Below are 7,613 nucleotides of genomic sequence, written 5' to 3' on the forward strand. Positions count from 1 at the left end.
AAACTTTTAGATTGGAAACTTCCAAAACAAACTGAAACCAATGAAAAGTATATTTTACTGCTTTATATCTAAAAATGGCACTGCTCAATTTAAGCTATTTTTGAAACCTGTGTATTCATGCAGTTTGCATACCAAAATGAAAATTGGTGAGCTATAAACCCTTGAAAAACAGGGTTTATAATGGAAACAGTAATTGACCCTTAAGTACAACATCAAAAATACAATACTATATAATACAAAGCCCAGGGCTTGGGATCCCATCTCTGCTCTAACCTCAGACTGGCACGCTAACCCGACACCACAAAGCCAACTAATAGTTATATTCTGAGATGTTTTCTTCTTACATGGCAGAAAAGTAGATATGTGATCCAATAGCCACATGCAGCTAAGCTTTGCAGGACTAGTACTCCGAATATCTTTAATGAACTCAGTACTCCAGAGCTATAACACTGTTAGCTAATTAGACTTGCTTGGAAAGACCATTCAATTAAAAAAAGAAAAGAAAAAAAAAATGCTACTACTAGCTCTGAAGCTGTACTTTGTTGTACCATAAACTTTGGGTGTGTAACTTTATACCACAGGATTCAGTGAGGGTAGAGTAACCAATTGTCAGGAAAGATCATGGAATGACCAAAAATATTTTCAAAAAATTTAGAGTTGTCTTCAACTTTGCTCTAGTTCGTAGATGGTGTAGTTTCCCATTTCCAAGCCACAGCTATCCATTTTTAATCGTGAGAAAATGCAATCTAAACTAAAGAGGAAAATAAAAGTGTTAAACTTGACTAATGAGGTATGAAGGATAAATCCAGATTCCAGGTTATACCTGGATCTAGGCAAAAAGGGGAGTATGTATACTAAGGATCTTGACCTATTCTGTTTTGTTTTGTTTTTTTTTTTCTTTATGGGAGTGGGGCAAGGGGTTAAGGGAGTTTGTTGCTAAAGAAGGAAAGTTCAGAGATTCCTTTCATTTTAAAATTGAAATGTGAGAGCATTGCCAGCTTATTCCTTTAAGAAGCTTCCAAAGAATTTGTCAGCTAAGAATAGTCAAGATTTTGCCTTTTTAAATGTCATCTATTCACACATATTTTCGATGAGTTATGTTTATCAAGGGACAGTTAGCAGGAGTCTCTGGTGTTTTCTTGTTGGGCCTTCTGTTTCTGTAGCTACCTTAAAAACTAGTGAACTTGATAAAATGAAAATGAGTGAAACATTATTGGCTCTGTTCATACTATCTCTTCATCTATACCCTGTGACCAAAACACTAAGTGAGTTTGGGAGAGAGGTCCCTGGGAGAAGATTAGAATTGGGACAGGTTGGGTATTTTTCTCTGTGGGAGTTTTTAGAAGATTTTAGAAGTGACAGTGCCTGTCTTGGGATTCAGCAATTTTGCTAAATGCAATTAAAATGTAGGGTTTTTTTTATAGTGATTTGAAAAATTGATGTGCACCTTAAAATCTCAGTGCTTAGACGTTTATTTACCTATTATTATAATTGTTTCATTTAATCTGATGTCACAACAGAGCACTTCCATGATTTTTTTCATGTCTCTCTTCAAACACTAAGATCTATCTCAAATAACATCATGGTGTATACTACCAATTCTATTTATTCAATGTCATATCAAAGCAGGCAGACCTCACCAACACACACTTTTTTGTTTTTTTCAGAAGAATGTAGTTCGATGTTTATTTTAGTATAAAAGGTTTGTGCACAGTGTAACAAATACAGCTTTTACAAATCTGTTTTGCAAACGTGGTGGTTGTTTATTTGGGTTTCATACCCTCAGATACTTCATCCATCAGTTTTTTTTTACTTCTTTGCGTCTTATAGCTGCTTGGCTCATACAGTCTTGAAGTTTAGTTCCAGTCAGTCCACTTCCACCTGGTTTGTGAAGACAACATAACTTACCTTCCTCGTGCATTCCTACTGTTAAGGTTGCAGTTGCCAGATGTTCCTCCTTTTCAGTAGGGTCAACTATAAGCAGAGTGTCATCAGACACAGCAAAGGAAATTGCAACCGATGAGTTCTAATACTCAAATAACTTCTCTTCTTTAAATGAACTTCTGCTACAGCAGTTTCTTCACTTATAGTAACTTCAGGCCACTGTACATTTTTTAAAGCTGCTAACAAAGCAAAGGTACAAGCATCCAAAATGTTTCCATCATGGTTGAGGCAAATGAGATCACAGTATAGAACCCAAGCAAGCTTTCCTGGAGAGATACATAAGTCCTCTTTCTGGATTATCTGTGAATTTTCAATGATACCTGTAATGAACTGGCTGGCCACTTGGGCCTCTTCTCCAGGAGGTCCAGACCGAACTCTCCAGGAACACAGAGGTGATAGATCCAAATTAGGAAAAACGTATCCTTTATCAGGGGCATCTGTTGGTGGTGCTCCAAATTCCACTTTAATTCCACAAATTACTGTAGTATTTCCCAGCTTCACTACAGAAGAACCATCTGCAGTACCAACTGAACCTACGCTGACAGTTGTGGTTCTCAATTCACCAAGTTCTCTTCCATCAGGACGACAGTTCACTTTCAAAAATCTCCTGTAATACTCCAGAGGTTCCACAGTTTTGAACCCAGATGCCGTCTTCCACCCGCGGGTCCAACACACATATTTGAGGAAAAATACACACTTTCTTTATTTTCTTTTTCTGTTCCTTCTCTCATTCCTTACAATTCTTTCATACATTGAGTTTGCTTCACCGTATTTTAAACTCTCCATTAATTCTGCAATTTCATTCATGGCTTATTACACTGTACATAAAAAATTAGGAGGGTTAAAGTATTAAAAAATTAACTGATACTTTCCCCTTTCTTTGAACACTTTGGTCCTTTCCAGAAAATTCAGGGAAGAGATAACACATCAAAATGCAAAGTGAAAGTAAGTAAAGTCTTAGCTTTCAGGTTTCAAGACCCTGCTCTTTGGGGAAAGTCAAAAGAACTGAAGGCGTGGACAAAATATTTGGAAAACTACCCAATAAGTAAAGAATCAAGATGTCCTCTTGCTCATTAGATAAAACTTCCTTGGGCTGGGGGCATGAAGAAAGTTGGAAAATAAACATTGAGAGTTTAGAATGGGTGGGTCCCCAAGAAAAGAAAAAGGCCCATGTCCCAGTGTCATTGGCTGACTCTAGGTGGGTGGGGAGGAGGATGCACGAGGGGAGGGAATGTGGGGCAACAATAATCTTTAGCAGAATTGCATCTAAGTCCCAAGGGGCTTACACAGAACCAAGGCTTCAGACAAGGGCCCTGAGGATCAGGGTCACGGCCAGGAGGAGAACCTCTGAGTTGTCTGCTGACCTGGGCTTCAATGCCCAGTTCACAGAGACATCTTGAGTCCTACCTGCCGAACTCATTCAGGTCTGGTGGCTTTCTCTGTCTTCCTTCTTTCCCAAGAACCTCTGGGATCCCTGAGCAAAAGATTTCTAGGCCCGTGGTCCACTGGGACACAGGAATCTCTGAGAGGCCCTTTGCCATCTTTTTGGCACAGGGGAAGTATTCTGTCGTGAGATGCAAAAAGCTCTCTGAACCAACTCAGGTTCACCTGCCTCAACTCACCTTGTAGCCTGCACTCTGCCAGCATCTCAGACTCCACATGGAGGGGGCAATGGTCTCTCCACACTGGATTCCCAACCCAGTCTAGGATTTCTGTTCTTTCCTCATTTGCAGCCTGACCAGATGGAGGAGGAATTAGGGAGCTGGAAGTCTTTCTTAGCTTTCAAAGTATGATCCTCCCAGAAACTGTACTCTCAGCATAGAGTACAATTGTGGTCCTAATTCATTAATTCATACATTTTCTATTACCTGAGTTTTCTTTTCCTGCCTCTTCCTGAGGACCAAGCTAAGACTTGCTTGGTTTATTTATTTATTTATTTATTTAAGTTGTGGCATCCTTTCCTAGAGGTAGAAATCGTAGAAGGTGTTAATTAAATCAGGAAGGTCCAAAAGCCCCATGAAACTACATAGAAAATATGAGTTAACATTTCAAAATATCATCCCCCCACAACTATTTGTGCCATATTTATTTAATACTCGTCTCTCCTGCTAAAATCTAAGCTCAGCGAAGACATCATTTTGCTCCTCACTCTATCCCTAGCACCTTGTACATTGCCTGAAACGCAGTAAGTACTCAATAAATATTGTTGAATAACTGAATAAATAAAATGATAAATGAAATACCTAAGCAATTCTTGTTACTGTCTTGTGACATGCCTCACCATTCCCTCAGAAAGGGCCTTACTCGGTTTATTTTATCCATAACTGGCTCTGGAAACTACTGGTTGCAACCAATGTTTAGTAAGACTTTTCTTTACTCCCTGATTTTGCAAATTTATTACATTTTTAATGCAAAATTAGGTGAGATCCAGAAATGTAGAGTTCTTTTTAAACCACTTGATCTGAGAGTGCTTTGAACATATGTATTGAGAGAAAGTACTTTTTTAGATTAATGGAGAATTTCCAACAAATTGATTGGCCTACAGTAGTTAATTTATTTATTTTTTTCTTGAATGTAACAATACAAAGTATACTGGGTTGAAATGAGAAACAGAGGACTCGTGGAAACTTACTTTGTTCTGAGTATTATAAAGTAAGATTTTTTGAAAGAATACGTTAGGTTTTAGGTTATTCTTGGCTCAAAGCAAAGATTTAAGGTGAATTCACCTCTGATTCTTCTGTGAGGTGCTCTCTACACTCTGTTTCAGTAACAATTACCTGCTAAAAATTCCTACTCCCCAGGCCCTCGTACCTGCCTGTAGTTCTCATTGACCTAAATGGAGGTTAAATGTACGTTGCTGAAGGGAGAATTCCAGGCTCCAGAGAGTACCTCTCTTGTAAGTGACAGAAGTGTGTGTGGTGTGTGTGTGTGCATGCAGAAGCCACTAAACCATGTATTTTTACCCCTACAAGGAAAGTAAGTCAATTCTGGGAACTGAAAACTAGAGTAAATATCTACTTCCAGCTATATAGGACATGTAGATTCACAGAGGAAAATATTTCCACTCTAGTCATTGATTCCTTTGAAATAGACTGTAAGCTTCCTAAAGATTGTGTGTGTGTGTGACTACTAATCTGTGGAAAGTCTGTGTAATTAGACTCAGAGTGACATAGACAGCAGCGAAAGAAGAGAGGTGTGTTTCCTGTAGATCATGTGGCATCAATGATGCTGTTTACTCTCCTTTACTGTTGATCTAATTTGGACTTTCATCTCGAGGTAAATATCAGTTTAGTCATCCAGGTATAGCTTCATTAAATAATGTAAAATGCAACTTTGAAAAAACATTAAATACGTATTGAACACACATTAGGTAAAACTGTAGCTAGTCGACCTGTATTAAGTACTTACTAAGTACTTACTGTCATATTTTCACTTTTCTTTTTAATAGTTCCTGGATTTAGGTGAAAGCTCACGTCCTAGAAAAAAAATGGGTGGAACACTGAGCAATTAGCTAATAAATTTAATTGGTAGAGGAAGTCAATCAACATGCTTGGGTATTTTTTAAAATGGTTACTGAATATCTTCACTTCAGCTTAAGGAGAAAAAGAGGAGTAACTTTCCTAGATATTTCTACTGATGTTTATATGTTAAGGATAATTCCAGAGGCTTCTTCTCAGTGTTGGGAAAAGGCCATTTGTTTGTTTTAAATTCCTGCATGTTTTTTTGCACTGATCACTCAAAAGTGTACTAAATATTCATTCATATTTGGAATTCTTTAAATTGTAGAAGCAATCAGCAATAGTTTTTTAAAAGAGAAAGAAAACAGTTACACAAGTGCCACATCAGTCTTGGGCAACAGATCAAATTATGGAAAGTTTGAGTTTGTCCTGGCATTGACATTTCTAAAGCAGCCACCATGAAGTATAACTTCAAATGCAGGTTTTAGCAAAGACCACAAAATACATATTTATATTGTAGTTTTTCTAACCCTTCCCTATTGTTACGGGCATTTGTCCTGCCTCTGAAATTTTGAAAAAGAAAAGCTAGGAAGAAAGCTATGTTTTTTGAGGTATGTATTTTAGGTGTATGTGGATTTTTAAAAAAATAAGGTGTGTTTTCCTCCTCCCTGTATTTCTTTCTTTTGATTTGATGCTTATAAGAGTATGATCATTTCAGGAGCACAACTGCAACCCTCATCATAAACTGAAAGGAAGTGTCACTTGTGGATGGGCTCTGTGAAAATAAAAGATTCTTAGTATCCAGGGGGTGCTCATATTCTTTCCCGTCCTCGGGAGATAGGTCTTGATCTTTGGAGTGGAGCCTTGTCAAATGTTATCATCAGGATGCTGCTAATGGATTAAAATCTCTTCCGTGTTGTTCATTACCTTCTTTTTAAAAATTTCCCTTCTTTCCTCTTCACCTCTCTTCCCTCACTTTTCCTCCTCCAGTTCTGTAAGCGTGCAAAAGCCAGAACTTCAGTCTTCGATAATCATGGCTTCTGGCCTCTAGTGACCATTGTACTGTACATTTAAATGGAAAGTAAATAATGTCGCTAAATCTTCCAAACATGTGTCTACCTTTCTTGCTCTTAAGGGCGAGTGAAGAATGTTGAAACCAGAAGCTGTTAGAGAGATTTGGCCTTTTCCCAAAGATATGAAGTTCAGGTATTCATATTGACATTTGTGACGGATTTCTAAGATCCATGCATTATGTCTTCTATGTGGTGGAAGGAGAGAACATTTGTTTTGGCTGGAATATGACCAAATCTCATTAAATAAAGTTGAGTATATTCTTAGCCTCAATATGTGGTACTAGGAATATCTGCATTTATGATGGAATTTTAAAAACCTAACTTTAAAAGTATTGATTAAGACTGGGATAGAAAAACCAATTTTTGATTTATATTAGGAAATATTCATTTATTTTTGTGGGTGAATTAAATGCATATACCGCCATCTTCCGCTTATCTCTATATATACTTTGAACAAAATCTAGTTCATGTAGGTTCATATAATCTTAAGGAAAACAAACTGATATAAAATTCACATTTGAACTCAGCCTGGATACCATTTATTACTTCAAGTAAGTATTTGAGATTCTATTCTGGGGCTGACACTGTTCTAGAAACTAAAGCTCTAAAGGTGAGAAAAGTGCCTGTGGGGTTTGTGTGGGCGTGCGCACACACGTGCACAAGCGTGCGTGCATGACAGTGAGAGAGACCCCTACATACAGAGCCTGCATTCTAGAGGGGACAGCATTCTGCAAAGGATTACAGAGATAACTATGAAACTGCCACAGTATAAGTGCTTTAAAGGAGAAGAAGGTGCTAGGAGACTGTTGCCTAATTAGGAAGGTCAGGAACTACTTCCTGCCTGCAGTCAGGACTAAACTGAGATCTAAAAGAACAGCAGGGGTTCTTGCATGAAGGAAGCTGTGGGACGGGAGAAAGGAAAAAGGAGGAACACTCCATGGAGGGAAGACCCAGTGTGGCAATGAAGAAGGTGAAATACAGAAAGCAGGCAGAGATCAGGCTATGTGTTGAAATTTGAGCTTTCACACTAAAGGCAATGGGAAACCACAGGCATTTTAATCAGGAGAGGGGGGAAAAGGGAACAGTATGGCCAGAATTTGTATTTTGAAAGGGATATTCTGGCTGCAGTATGGAAAAC

General features: G+C 38.1%; 1 pseudogene; it reads right to left on the reverse strand.

Moving 5' to 3' along the window:
* Positions 1-1,763: 1,763 nt before the first annotated feature.
* Positions 1,764-6,900, reverse strand: LOC136125359 (exosome complex component RRP43 pseudogene; annotated as a pseudogene).
* Between the last annotated feature and the right edge of the window lie 713 nt (positions 6,901-7,613).

This window comes from Phocoena phocoena, chromosome 7, assembly GCF_963924675.1.
Source record: "Phocoena phocoena chromosome 7, mPhoPho1.1, whole genome shotgun sequence".
Taxonomy (NCBI): domain Eukaryota; kingdom Metazoa; phylum Chordata; class Mammalia; order Artiodactyla; family Phocoenidae; genus Phocoena; species Phocoena phocoena.